Consider the following 15,858-nt stretch of genomic DNA (forward strand, 5'->3'; position numbering starts at 1 on the left):
CTTGTCCATCCTTATTTCCTGATTAGGTCCTGATATTGGCATTCTCAGGAACAATAGGAAAATGTCACTATTTCACTGTCATGCTCTGGTCTGATCTAGCATCAGTAGAGGTTCCTGATTTGATAGCATTTTCTCCTGGGTGATTCCTATCTCAATACAATGTTAAGGCTGACCCACAGCTGCTAGTTTTTGCAAGAAGTTCATCTGGTCTTAAAGGCTATGAGTCTGCTCAGGTTTCAACTCATCAAATATTCCAAGGTCTTCACTGTGAGATAACTGTTAGTCCTGCAGCCTCCATCTGGGGAATTATGTGAGAGCGGCTGCCGCAGCAACTGGAAAAGTCAAAGCCAGCTTCCAAATACTGAGCTGAAGTTGCTGCCTCCTGTATTGCTTCCCTCTAGCTATCTAGAGGCACAACAGCTGCCCATTCCTCCTTGATCCCTTCCCCTGCTAGTCATTGCTCATTTGGAACTGGCAGTAAGATTTGCAGGATAGAACCCCTCGGGAATGTGGGTGGTGCAGATAAGCTGCCCACGGACTGTATAACTGAGAGTTCTGCATGGGGCCTGGGCAGACATTGTGTGGTAAAGGATGGGCATTCAGATGGGTGAAAGGAAAGATTCATGGAAAATGGAAAAGGCCCTTCTAAGATGGAGGAAAGTTGACAATTTTAATTGTGGGGGCCCATTCACATAAAGTTAAACCCTTCTGTGAGGAAACACCAAATGCAGTGCCCGTTTCTCCACTGGCCAGCTCCCACACTCTGGTCATCATTCCCAGAGAAACAGTATCATTTCACAAGCCTCACTTTATGAAATTTGGTATCTTGAGCTTTTTGAACATGACTGATGGAGCTCAGAGACTTTCAGAGGACACATAATATTTCAAGGAGTTTATGTAGGTAGATGGTTTCTAGGAGCAGTAATGGAGTCATCTTTATGCTCTGTTTTCAAATGGTCCCACTGGTTTATCAGCACTGCCCATGTTCCTCTCTGGTCTGTATGTGTACAATATTTTCACAGATGCAGTGTCAGTCCATAGTGCAGCTCAAAACAGATTCAGCACACAATGGAGAAGGGCCTGCTAAAGATGATGGACAATAGAGGGAAGGTAACCTCAGAAGGAAGGGGACAAAAGGGTGAAGGGGACTGCTGGAGGGCCAGGCACCCTCCTGAAAAGGAGATGGACTCAGCTGATCTGGGAAGTAGAAAAGAAGAGCTGATGAAGATGGACGCCTCTTGATAGTGAGGAACAAATTGAACAGTGGGGAAGGTATATGACACTTTTCTAATCGCTGGAGAGAGAGAGGCTGCAGGACTGTGAAGTTGCTTGCCAGGATAGATGGAGCAGCATCACCAGTGTGAAGCTGTTTGTCTGCATCATGGCACTAACAGAGGGCCTCTGTACATTGCTGCTCCTGTCACCACCAGCAAGGAGCCTGATATTCATGCAACCATTCCCTCCTGCCCCTCCCTCAGATGTTACTGAAAGAGTCCTCCAAGCATCCCCATCAGTGCTTCTCATGCTCCCATTATTTATCCACTTTGGTAACATCCTACAGCTCCTGAGCACACGCTTCTCCTGATTCACTCAAAGAAGCATCTCAAGGCCATTGAATTCCTCTCAGCCTATTAATTAATACTGACAAAGGTGCAGTTTTCACAGCTCATTGTAATACTCTCCTTATTCACAGCTTCAGTATAATTAACATTTTCTATCTGTAAGTGGGGGATTGGTCCGGCTGTTGTGGGGAACTTCCTGACTTCTATATTACCCCGGTGGAATCGGATAGCAAAAGGATCTGAGTCCTTGCTCCAACTCCCTTTACCCAGATGCCTGCCTGACTTCAAAGACTCCTCTTCCACTTTCCCATCCAGCAGAGTCATTGTAACCCTGATAAGGCTGGGCCCAGGATTCCTCTTAACTGCTCGTCTCGGCTGGGTTGCTCAGGACAGAGGCTAGGTTGTCCCCACTCTGGGATACACTTTCCTTACTGGTCATTTCCCTGACCCAGTGATCTCTACATTGAGTTTAAACCAAACTAAATTTATTAAACAGCAACTGTAATGACATAAGGGAAAAATGGAAGAGGTTAAAAGATCCAGGAACCCTGCCTTAAGGACCCAGGGACACCATACACAATAGTTTCTGGAACTTAAGAAACCATCACAGTCTATTCTTTACACCTCCCTGGCTTCCCTCCCAGGCCCTGGCTGTGCTGCATGGGTACTCACTGTACTCAGTTCCAGTATTACTTGCAGCATGGCAGGTTTCTGCTATGCCGGCTCCAGCCCCACGGCTCCCCACCGTAGCTCAGCCCTGGCTCACCATCAGCTTGGGTGGTATCCGCTGCTCTCTCTCTCCCTTATGCAGCCTTGGCAGCCCCAGCTCACATTGAGGATAGTCCCTGGGCTCTTGGCTCCCTCATTGGACTGCCTGCCATCTGTCTGACTTGGAGTGCTGGCCTCTCTCCACTGGTCCTGAAGACTGTCAGTCTCAGGAACCTGACTCCTATTTGGCCCTTCCTCTTTCTCCTGGTATTGGGAGGGGGCCAACCAAAAAATCCATTAAGTTCCATTAAACGGCCAACAGCCCCCTTACACATCATTCAGCCCTGTTATATGTTGGACTTTACCTAAACGGACCCTGGACTTCAGAAAAAGCAGACTTTGACTCCCTCAGGAAACTGATGGGCAGGATCCCCTGGGAGAATAACATGAGGGGGAAAGGGGTCCAGGAGAGCTGGCTGTATTTTAAAGAATTCTTACTGAGGTTACAGGAACAAACCATCCCGATGTGTAGAAAGAATAGTAAATATGGCAGGCGACCAGCTTGGCTTAACAGTGAAATCCTTGCTGATCTTAAACACAAAAAAGAAGCTTACAAGAAGTGGAAGATTGGACAAATGACCAGGGAAGAGTATAAAAAAATTGCTCAGGCATGCAGGAGTGAATTCAGGAAGGCCAAATCACACTTGGAGTTGCAGCTAGCAAGAGATGTTAAGAGTAACATGAAGGGTTTCTTCAGATATGTTAGCAACAAGAAGAAAGTCAAGGAAAGTGTGGGCCTCTTACTGAATGAGGGAGGCAACCTAGTGACAAAGGATGTGGAAAAAGCTAATGTACTCAATGCTTTTTTGCCTCTGTCTTCACGAACAAGGTCAGCTCTCGGACTACTGCACTGGGCAGCACAGCATGGGGAGGAGGTTACCAGCCCTCTGTGGAGAAAGAAGTAGTTCAGGACTATTTAGAAAAGCTGGATGAGCACAAGTCCATGGGGTTGGATGTGCTGCATCCGAGAGTGCTAAAGGAGTTGGCGGATGTGATTGCAGAGCCATTGACCATTATTTTTGAAAACTCATTGCGATGGGGAAAGGTCCCAGACAACTGGAAAAAGGCTAATGTAGGGTCCATCTTAAAAAAGGGAAGGAGGAGAATCGGGGGAACTACAGGCCAGTCAGCCATACCTCAGTCCCTGAATCATGGAGCAGGTCCTCAAGGAACCAATTCTGAAACACTTAGAGGAGAGGAAAGTGATCAGGAACAGTCAGCATGGATTCACCAAGGGCAAGTCATGCCTGACTAATCTAATTGCCTTCTATGATGAGAGAACTGGCTCTGTGGATGAGGGGAAAGCAGTGGACGTGTTGTTCCTTGACTTTAGCAAAGCTTTTGACATGGTCTCCCACAGTATTTGTGCCAGCAAGTTAAAGAACTATGGGCTGGATGAAAGGACGATAAGGTAGATAGAAAGCTGGCTAGATTGTTGGGCTCAACGGATAGTGATAAATGGCTCCATGTTTAGTTGGCAGCCGGTATCAAGTGGAGTGCCCCAAGGGTCAGTCCTAGGGCCGGTTTTGCTTCAATATCTTCCTTAATGATCTGGAGGATGGCGTGGATTGCACTCTCAGCAAGTTTGCAGATGACACGAAACTGGGAGGAGAGGTAGATATGCTGGAGGGTATGGAGAGGATACAGAGGGACCTAGACAAATTGGAGGATTGGGCCAAAAGAAATCTGATGAGGTTCAACAAGGACAAGTGCAGAGTCCTGCACTTAGGACGGAAGAATCCCACGCACTGCTACCGACTAGGGACCGAATGGCTCGGCAGCTGTTCTGCAGAAAAGGACCTAGGGGTTACAGTGAATGAGAAGCTGGATATGAGTCAACAGTGTGCCCTTGTTGCCAAGAAGACCAATGGCATTTTGGGCTGAATAAGCAGGGGCATTGCCAGCAGATCGAGGGACGTGATTGTTCCCCTCTATTCAACACTGATAAGGCTTCATCTGGAGTACTGTGTCCAGTTTTGGGCCCCACACTACAAGAAGGATGTGAAAAAATTGGAAAACGTTCAGCGGAGGGCAACAGAAATGATTTGGGGACTGGAACACATGAGTTATGAGGAGAGGCTGAGGGAACTGGGATTGTTTAGTCTGTGGAAGAGAAGAAGAGGGGGGATTTGATAGCTGCTTTCAACTACCTGAAAGGGAGTTCCAAAGAGGATGGATCTAGACTGTTCTCAGTGGTAGCAGATGACAGAACATAGAGCAATGGTCACAAGTTGCAGTGGGGGAGGTTTAGGTTGGATATTAGGAAAAACATTTTCACTAGGAGGTTGGTGAAGCACTGGAATGCATTACCTAGGGAGGTGGTGAAATCTCCTTCCTTAGAAGTTTTTAAGGTCCGGCTTGACAAAGCCCTGGCTAGGATGATTTAGTTGGGGATTGGTCCTACTTTGAGCAGGGCATTGGACTAGATGACCTCCTGACGTCCTTTCCAACCCTGATATTTTATGATTCTATGATTCTAAACATTAGACATATAGGGCTGTATCTCCCTGAAAGTACCAGCAGTCCTCCAGGCTGCACAGACAGCCTATGCAGGAGCCCAGCCTATCCAGGAGAGCAGCCAACCACCACTACAAGGTCAAAGAGGGAAAGCAAAAGCTCCACAGCAGGGATTTGCACAACATCCTGGAGAGAGAGGACAGCTCACATTTTAATGCCCCTTATACATCACAATGCTCTTCTCAGGGTCCTGTCCTCTGCTTCTATCTGGGGCAGTAGAGACTAAGGCCAAAGGTCATTTAGAGAGAGATATAACTCTCCTGTACAGTGAGGAGGATGTTGGCTCTCTAATTTCATAGTAATCAGGATTGGAGGGTATATGTGAAAGGGAAAGCTTTGCCTCGCCTTGGCATTCTAGTGCAGCTGTGTCTGCTGACATTGAGACTTCCTTAGTTGGTTTGAGATCTCTCTCATTGAAGAAAAGGAGTACTTGTGGCACCTTAGAGACTAACCAATTTATTTGAGCGTAAGCTTTCGTGAGCTACAGCTCACTTTGCTCAAATAAATTGGTTAGTCTTTAAGGTGCCACAAGTACTCCTTTTCTTTTTGCGAATACAGACTAACACGGCTGTTACTCTGAAACCTCTCATTGAAGGATTATGATAGGGAACCCCATGAAACAGAGTGTCCCCTCTTCCTAACCTGGTTACTAATATTTGAAGAGAGAGGGTGTGGATAGAAATCATGGCTGCATAGCCCTTCTGCATATCCTCGATGGATTCTGTTGTTTCTGAGCTGTAAGACAGAGATAAGTTCTTTGGCCTTTGAGGCCTTTTCAAATTACACAGATAACAATAGAGAAGAATCCACCCCCCATAGTATTCCCTGAGGCTGGTATACAACAGAACCTTCATGTGGCCATCAAGTGTATAATATATCTGTACTGTATTGCCTATTTCATATGAGATAGCATGGACAATGGAGGATAGGTCCATCAATGACTATTAGCCAGGATGGGAAATGATGGTGTCGCTAGCCTCTGTTTGCCAGAAGCTAGAAATGGGAGACAGGGAATGGCTCACTTGATGTTCATTTCCTCTGGTGCACCTAGCATTGACCACTGTTGGAAGACAGGATACCTTTGGCCTTACCCAGTATGGCTGTTCTTATGTTCTTATGATTTATATTCTATATGAAATGGTCAGTTCAACAGGAAATAATAATAAATAATATTATGTAAGAATGAGGGGATGCGGAGATCATGCTCAGCATGTCTCCTGATGTTAGTCTCAACTGGCAGCTGGGCTGGAGGAGTTAGTATTGGTGTCATGCTTTTGCAAGTAGTATCCATTAATAACATGATGTAGGCCCTTCAGCTGTGTAGCTGTGGAAACTACATGGAGTTTCTGCAGACCACGAGCCATGAAGGCTCTTTTAATCTAAGGAAAGCCCTTTTGGATGTAATGGTGATTTTTTTTTTTACTGTAAGATTCCCCTGCTGAAACACTTAAATTGCAGCTATATTTAGAAAAGGGGTTATATAAAAATTCACCATCTCACTCAAAAGTTCTATTCCCTCTGTGTATTCACCATCATATTTGATTCTTTAAATATTAGTGAGGTCTATAGTGGATTGTGGGGAGCCTTCTGCCCTTTGCTCTTCCTCAAGTGAATCAGAATTGAATCAAACTCACTCTCCCTTAGTTGTATTGCTTTGTGTTCCTCATAGCACTACTCAGCCATCACAGCCAAGAGACAGCGAGTTGGATTCTATTTTGGCTGACTTGGGGAAAAGCAAAGGGCAGAATATGCCTGGAAGACCATTGTAGACCTCACTATGCAGATGTATGCACTTAGAATCATAGAATCATAGAATCATAAAATATCAGGGTTGGAAGGGACCCCAGAAGGTCATCTAGTCCAACCCCCTGCTCAAAAGCAGGACCAATCCCCAATTAAATCATCCCAGCCAGGGCTTTGTCAAGCCTGACCTTAAAAACTTCTAAGGAAGGAGATTCCACCACCTCCTTAGGCAACACATTCCAGTGTTTCACCACCCTCCTAGTGAAAAAGTTTTTCCTAATATCCAACCTAAACCTCCCCCACTGCAACTTGAGACCATTACTCCTTGTCCTGTCATCTTCTACCACTGAGAATAGTCTAGAACCATCCTCTCTGGAACCACCTCTCAGGTCGTTGAAAGCAGCTATCAAATCCCCCCTCATTCTTCTCTTCTGCAGACTAAACAATCCCAGTTCCCTCAACCTCTCCTCATAAGTCATGTGTTCCAGACCCCTAATCATTTTTGTTGCCCTTTGCTGGACTCTTTCCAATTTATCCACATCCTTCTTGTAGTGTGGGGTCCAAAACTGGACACAGTACTCCAGATGGGGCCTCACCAATGTCAAATAGAGGGGAACGAACAGGTCCCTCAATCTGCTGGCAATGCCCCTACTTATACAGCCCACAATGCCATTGGCCTTCTTGGTGACAAGGGCACACTGCTGACTCATATCCAGCTTCTCGTCCACTGTAACCCCTAGGTCCTTTTCCGCAGAACTGCTGCCTAGCCATTCAGTCCCTAGTCTGTAGCTGTGCATTGGGTTCTTCCGTCCTAAGTGCAGGACCCTGCACTTATCCTTATACCTCATCAGATTTCTTTTGGCCCAATCCTCCAATTTGTCTAGGTCCCTCTGTATCCTATCACTGCTCTCCAGCGTATCTACCACTCCTCCCAGTTTAGTATCATCCGCAAATTTGCTGAGAGTGCAATCCACACCGTCCTCCAGATCATTAAGGAAGATATTGAACAAAACCGGCCCCAGGACCGACCCCTGGGGCACTCCACTTGACACCGGCTGCCAACTAGACATGGAGCCATTGATCACTACCCATTGAGCCCGACAATCTAGCCAACTTTCTACCCACCTTATAGTGCATTCATCTAGCCCATACTTCTTTAACTTGCTGACAAGAATACTGTGGGAGACCATGTCAAAAGCTTTGCTAAAGTCAAGAAACAATACATCCACTGCTTTCCCTTCATCCACAGAACCAGTAATCTCATCATAGAAGGCAATTAGATTAGTCAGGCATGACCTTCCCTTGGTGAATCCATGCTGACTGTTCCTGATCACTTTCCTCTCATGTAAGTGCTTCAGGATTGGATGCTATGGGCTAGGTTCCACCTCTTAGAATATGTCTACACTACAAGTGCTAGAGCAGCACAGCTGCCGCATTGCAGTTATGCTGCTGTACCACTGTAGTTTACACATTCTACAATCAGGGAAGGGGTTTTTCGTTGCTGTTGGTAATCCACCCCATCCTGAGGCAGTAGCTAGGTAAACATAAGAATTCATCTGTTGACCTAGTGGTGACTATACCAGAGCTTAGGTTAGTGTAGCTGTGTCTCTCAGGGGTGTGAACTTCTTACACCCTGAGTGACATAACTAGATTGACCTAAGTGTAGACCAGGTCAAAGACACAACTCATAGTAAGGGGTGGGGAGTAGCTGTCATCCCAGTAGCAGCCTAGGGAAAGAATCGTGATTCCTCCCTTGTTCCGTGGGTAGTATTTTGCTGCTGGCTTATAACAGCAGCAAATTACTATTCTCCACCATCCTACTATGGTTCAGTGCTTCTGGCCATTCTCTTACTTAATCTGTCCACTTGCTCCATAGGAGGAACAAGCAGGAGTGCAGCACCCAGTAACCCCTCCATGCTCATATACAACAAGGTCTAGCTAAACTGGTAGAGGTGCAAGAAGTTGGTTCTCTTTCTCCCTTTCAGGGTATATCTACGCTAGAAACACTACGGCACAGCTGCTCCTCAGCAGCTGTACTGCTGTCAAGCTCTAGACACTCACTACAGAAACAGAAAGGGTTCTTCTGTCACTCTAGTAAATCCACCTTTCCAAGAGGCAGTAGCTAGGTAGAGAGAAGAATTCTTTCATTGACCTATCGGTGTATACAGTGGGGCTTAAGTCAGCTTAATTACTTCACACAGGACATGAATTTTTTCAGAGCCCTGAGTGATGTAGGTAAACTGACCTAACTTTGTAGTTCAGACCAAGTACTAGACTACGTGCCTGTGCAGAGGAGTAAGCCATAATCCATTCCTTGGGGTACTGTGTAAAACCCTAATACACTGAGATACATAGATCATCAACAGAAGTGTCAACTCCATACTAGGTGACAGGTTTCAGAGTGGTAGCTGTGTTAGTCTGTATCAGCAAAAACAATGAGGAGTCCTTGAGACTAACAGATTTAGTTGGGCGTAAGCTTTCATGGGCTAGAACCCACTTCATCAGATGCATCAGATGAAGTAGGTTCTAGCCCACGAAAGCTTATGCCCAAATAAATATGTTAGTCTCTAAAGTGTCACAAGGACTCCTCGTTGTTTTAACTCCACACTAGTTGCACATCCAAATTCTGCCATCAGAGGACCAGTACAATTTACTGAAGAGGTGTAATCAAGGGCATAGGTGTAACTGAGGGCAAAATATGAAGGAGATGGGATTGCACAAGTGTAAGGGAAAGGATTTGCTGGCCTGCAGAAGCATCAGCAGTGGTGTTGAGACATAAGCCACAAAGAACACAGTTTAATATTCAGATTTCAGGTAGATGTTACAGAGCTGGCAATTAGAAAACCAGCTTTTCATTGCTAAATGGATTAAATCTGAATTGGAGACACTGAGAGATAATAAACCTGATGCCTTTTTTAGAGTCACTTTTCACAGTAGAATTGTACTTAAATAGAACATATTGCCGCTTTATAAACCACCACGTGGGAGAAATAATTGTATATCTTAGTAGTTTTGTATATTAGGAAGTCCTTGAATATACAAATACGGATTATTTATCCTTAATTATTATGATAGCAAGAGAAGGGTTTTCGTTTGTTTGTTTTATTGCTTTCAATATCCAGTGACCTACAAAGCTTGGATAAATGCTACTGTTCATTCACTAGAAGGCTTATAAACATCTGTGTTTGCTTCTGCAGGAGTGATAGCTGCCTGGAGATAACAAATCTGATGATTATTTCAGACATAGAGGACAAACAATACTCAAGATGATGCCTCTAAAGTGCCTGGCACACATTTACAAAAGATGTAGATGTTACCACTCTGTATCATATTCACTGTATAACCAGAACAGACTCCAGAATGTAAATTCCACTGGAATAATACAGTGAATGGGGAGCAATTGAGAAAAAATGGGGGAGTAATTTCCTTTGTGAATCAGATTAGGTCCACTGTATTGCGATGTGAGGCATAAAGCTTTGTTAAATGGCATGTGACTATTTTATAGTTTCCCCCTCCCACTTTCTCATGTGTATATTTAGAAATATTTACCTCTGTGGTTAACAGAGAAATCATCCAGCAGTGCACAATCTTATTCATTTATCTAATCAATTCATTAAAAAGTAAGATAATTATAGGGGCATAAATTTGTCTTGCATCATTACCATTAACATTTAGGGAAGGTATAGGGTGGTGTCCAGGGAGTGGAAAATACACTCGTGAAATATTGTATCCATTCACTGAAGATTAATAATAATAAAATCAGTTTACTCTCCATGTTTTAATTAATGCAGCATAATGTTAGGTTTTACTGCACAAGTTATTTTGAAATACTTGTACATGAAATATATTTTCGTACGTTTAGTCCTTCACCTGATATTCACTGATCTCTAACATCTGCATGTTCTGATACCACAAAGAAAAAAATTACTGTTATTTCCTCAGCTGAGTCACTTTCAGGATGTTTCGAGGATGTCTAATAGATAAAGACATTACTTCATTATATGAATATGAATCTCTGAGACTTATCTCCTACTTCGAGTGACAACAAAAACTGTTCAAGTGTTTCTTATACTAAAAAGATTTCAAATCAAATATTTTAAACAGAGTAAGATTAATACCAAACTGTACATAGAGCTACTATATAAGTATAGTATAATATTGATGAATAACAACAGTAACATACATAAAAGGAAGAAATTACATTTAATTACATTTACCGTGCTGTGTATTGTCTTAAAGACAGTGCCACTTTATCAAATCTTATCACAACTTATTCCCAATGTTACAAGATGACATTAATATATTCAAAAACTCACATTGGAACTATCTGCTTTTTTCGCTGATGACAAATCGCATACGACGTGTGGGAGAATACCTTGAGAAAGGTTTTCATGCTAAAATTCTCTGGAATTTAGCAACTTATTTAAAAATAAGTTGCCAATTGTTTACAAAACAACAACATAGATCGAGTCCATTTGTGCAATGCCAAATCATTGTCTATAGTCTGCATGAATATTTAGCAGAGGTGACATACATGTGCAGTCAGTCTAATAATATAGTGCCTGTTTCTGCTGCCCTAACTCAGTCTGGACTGAATTCTCTGCTCATTGAAATTGGTGCTGTTCCATTGACATTAATGCTATAGTGCCAATTTATATCAGTAGGGAATCTGGCTCACTGAGTAGTACTTTAGTCCACTGGAAGTCCCATCAAATGTAATGTACGAGTAAGAAGTTGGTAAGAATGGATCAACAGTAAAAACCATATGTTTAATGCCCATTATTTATATACCAAGGGTCAAACCATGATCTTTGCAGAAGAAACTCGGAGGGTGGAGTTTCCTGCAATCATCTTGTTGGACATTCAGGTGTTCCCTGTGTGGCAGGTAGTGCCTAGGGCTTTCCTAACCAATGGATGTTCTAAGATACATGGATAAATCTCCTCTAAGGATGGATGTGGTGGAATCTCCATCCTTAGAGGTTTTTAAGGCTTGGCTTGATAAAGCCTTGGCTGGGATGATTTAGTTGGTGCTGGTCCTGCTTTGAGCAGGGGGTTGGACGGACTAGATGACCTCCTGAGGTCTCTTCCAACCCCAATCTTCTATGATTTCGTAATTCTATGTGTATTCACCAATGCATTCATCATGACAGCAAGGCTGGCTCAGGAACTCTGTATGTCCTTCACTTATTCTGAGGATAGTGGCTTTCCTTTTGCACCCCCCTCAACCCTCCCACTCCCACAGCATAGAACCAAGTAGATCATACATAGGGATTCCCCTTTGCTCAAAGGACTGGGGATAGGGATGACACCACATTGTCTCAACACTCTTTTTACAAAAACTGGGCCATTTTTGTGGGTCTTCCACTGTTGTAATCCCCTCTGAAGAAAACGAAGGGGAAGGAATGATCTCACCCCATATAAACTGCAGACCTAAGGCATATTGTAAGCAGTCGTGTTATACAAGGAACAGCTCTTTTAAAACCAGTCAGTCACTAATATTCCTGGTGGACTACAGCATTTCTTAGGAGTGGCTTCCTCAATTATTAATGTATCTGCTGCTAATTTTATCATGCAGAGTGGGAATTTGTCCCATCACTAAATATAAGGCAAGTTTAGTAGAAATATAGAAGTTGTCAGCACATGAGAGTCAACACGTTATTGCTATACTGCAACCATTTATAACAAAACTAAAATGAGCACTCACTTGTTTGGCATTAATTTAATGTCCCACTTAGCTCCTATCAGATGCAAATAGCTGCTTCATCTGTTTAAGCATTTCTTTTCGTGCACATAATGAAGTACTCTGTACCTGTCAAGTAAGCAGAATTCATAACTGAAATAAGAAATGGATGAGGAAATTCAGTGTCCTTGTTAAAAAATATTAAGCCTCCAAAGGGACAGTGTCAGATTTATTCCAGCCATTGGTTTCCTTTTATGAAGTTTACCTACCTGCCACCTCCCCTCTCCCCCGCATAGAGCCTTTTGAAACACGGCATGCCAAAGACATTGCTGAAAAGGCTATTAATTCAATGTATGGCAAAGTTAACAACAGCTGTAGTTGTCAAACCTACTCAAAACAAAATAAATTAGCCAGCCAACCTCTTGTATTTAAGTGGTTTTTATATTCTGTGTTTTAGAAAAACAGTTTAATTTTAAACAGCATTCTAGTTATGATCAGCCTCTCTTGAGGAAGTTTTTTATGAGAATGAATGGAGATAATGACTACCATTAGTCTTTGCCATTAGCATAAAGCATGAGGAACTCTACAAAATTTATAACAGGCTATGACATGACTGTAAAAATATGACTTTCTAACACTTGCATATGCTTTTGACTACAGCTGGTTGCTATTTGGTGACGTTAAATCTAGTAATAGTATATTTGATAACATGTTCATCATCGGGTCTAATTGTTTCCACCACAGGATGTGAAGCTTTATGTCCTCTATCAACCAAAAACAAACAGTCATCCTGCTTAATGGCTGTTCAATTAATGTTTATGGTGCTACTTTTATACCCTGAGTTATCTGACAAATAAACTCCAAGAAGCAATTTAAGACCCTCTGAAGCTTAATGGGATCCCAACCAATATTAAAAATTACTACAAATTTCTATACAATCCCACACTTGCTGATGTGAAATGGGAGACATTTATCAGTTTTAGACATCTTTTCAAGGACAGCAGGATTAATTGTGAGAGGGAAAGGAAATCAGAATTGTAGAGACAGAAGGTCCGTGTAACTTCAATTTGGTTAGCTTGAAATTGCTGATCTGACCTGGGCTAAAATGGAGAAGACCTGGTCAGATAAAGGTCAGCCTCAGTTCATCCCATTGCAGAGGATAATCCTCTAAAGCTGATTTGCCCTCTATAATCTGGATGCTCTCCACCTATTCAGAACTCTGCCTCCTTTGTACAAGAAACTGGATTGATTAAAAAGAAAAGAACAGTTCAATAATGGGTTTCTCTCCTGCTGCTTTGGTGCATATTAATTCATCTCTCTCCCTTTTGTAAAAAGCCTGTAGAGAGCAGTGTAAAATTACCGTAAATATGTTTTCACTGGAGAGCTGCCATTGTTCTAAATTATGAAAGTAAATGATTTCTGGTTTGTGCTGTTAATTGTATAGAGCAGTAATATATTCATCCAGCGCTTCCCATTTTAATTCAGGCTCCCTGATCTCTGGCTTCTAATGATGTATTACAAGTGTTACTTCTCTGACACCTAGGTAATTAATCATTAATATTTCTCAGTCCCCCATAGTAGCTGGACACAATTAGACAAGAAAGAACAGACTTGAGGGGTGGTGAAAATTTATTTTCAGAAATCACACATATTTTCACACCATAAACTTTGCTCAACATCCACTGCTGCAAATATATTTTAATAGAACTGCTGTTATTGTGGCTCCCTTCCCAACCTCCCAGCAGTTTTAGTAGAGCAACATGAGGTTCATAAACAGGGAAAATGCAAGTTTAAAGGTTGTCAAGCCTTCTTGACAACTTCCCACCAGGAATGCAGCCGAGAAATGACAAACTTATCACCTGACTGGCTGATGTTTAAAGCTCACTGCTTTTGATTAAGCCGCAACGAGCCTTCCAGTTTGGAGTTCATTTTCCGTTTCATAAACACCACTTCACCAAAAATTATGCAGTTGATCTGATTTGAATCTGATTAGTTTAACACTACAGTTTTACTATTTGTAATAAATAAAGGTCACTTTCATGGTGTTACTGCACATTAAGAAACATTTTAGGAGGGTGGCAGACTTGTTTTTATTTCTCATGTATTATTGTTTGACACGTTTAAAAAACAATAGTGATATACTTTAACAATGTTGCTTGTATTTTACTTGCACAGTTGTTGTGTGTAACTATATATGTAGTCATATTCTGGTTCACCTCTGCTCTGGTGTGAGGACTAAGCAGTAAGCAATAGATCCATTTAAGGGTACAATGTTGTGACCTTGACAGGTGAGTTGACCTCATTGCTAGCAAGAAAGTCAGTGGTAAGCTTAGTAGCCAAGTTCTTAAAGGGAAAGCCCCTGTATTAAATTGTATCGTGTAGACTTTGTGACTGATTCTTTCAACAACTTGCCCTGTAAAAGTTCAGCCACCACAGTGGACTGCAAGAAACACTGCATTACTATTTCAATACCATCTTACTTCGCAAGAGCAAATTCAAATACTCTGGGAAGCCCGATGCACTTTTATCTTTTGACATCCTCTCAGTTTTGTGTCCTCTTATATAAAATTATAGCCTCCATTGATCTGCATTGCAGGCTTCAGTGGTAAAAAGCATTTCATGTCTTTGGGCCACAATTTTCTCTGATTGGTCAGTTTAGAGACAGTTGAGAGGAATTGCACTTAATCAGAAATAAATTTTGGGTGGTGTTAGCCTGCTTATAAAAGTGATGCACTCTCTCTATAAAGGCTAAAAATCACATAGGGCGAACATGCACATTCAGGACTCTGACCTGAATGAGAGTTGAGTGCACAGTCCAAAGGCCAAATATGATCCTTGCTACACTGACATTAATACTCTAAACCCCTTTTATAAGCAGGAGTGTCTGCCCATCCAAATCTACAGGATGTTACTGAGCTGCATACAGAACCCCACACTGAGATATATGGGTAGGGCCCTACCAAATTCACGGCTGTGAAAAACATGTCATGGACTGTGAAATCTGGTGCCCTGCCACAGGCTCCTACCCTGCACAGGGTTCCAGCTGCTAATCATGGATGGGGATGGGGAGGGATGAGACTCTGTCTTCCCCTGCAGGTGCTGCTCCTGGGTTGGATCAGACCCACCTCCGGGATCTCCCCCAGATGCAGGAAGCTCTGCGACTCCAGCTGTTTACTCCCCACAGGGGGAAGCTGCAGCTCCAGCTGTCAGCCCACCCACTCAGGCAGAAGACTACAGGGAAAACCAGACGTATGGTAACCCACTCCCCGTACCTTATAACCCTCACTTGTGCACTGCTGCTGATGGTGGCACTGGCTTTAGAGCCTGGTGCCCCATTAGAGGCCTTCCTCTCCAGCTTCCCAGCTCTGGAGGCAGCACCTCTGCCAGCAGCAGGGCAGAAGTAAGGGTGGCAATCCCACAACCTTCCCCCCCCCCCAACAATAGCCTCACAACCTCTCATTCTGACCCTTTTTTGTGTTGGGACCCCCATAGTTACAACACCATGAAATTTCAGATGTAAACAGCTGAAAACATGAAATTGACTAATTTAAAAAAAAATCCTGGCAGTGAAATTGACCAAAATGGAGG

At 43.0% G+C, this 15,858-nt stretch overlaps 1 protein-coding gene across 3 annotated transcripts in view; it reads right to left on the reverse strand.

Annotated features, from left to right (window-relative positions):
• KHDRBS2 (KH RNA binding domain containing, signal transduction associated 2) overlaps positions 1–15,858 on the reverse strand; it is a 641,322-nt gene that overhangs the window by 17,885 nt on the left and 607,579 nt on the right. For all 3 annotated transcript variants that reach the window (XR_007355927.2, XR_007355928.2, XR_007355926.2), the window contains one exon: positions 12,295–12,399. The gene's annotated coding sequence lies outside the window, so the exon portion shown is untranslated. The remainder of the gene's footprint in view (positions 1–12,294; positions 12,400–15,858) is intronic.

The sequence above is a fragment of the Caretta caretta genome, chromosome 3 (genome assembly GCF_965140235.1).
Source record: "Caretta caretta isolate rCarCar2 chromosome 3, rCarCar1.hap1, whole genome shotgun sequence".
Taxonomy (NCBI): Eukaryota; Metazoa; Chordata; order Testudines; family Cheloniidae; genus Caretta; species Caretta caretta.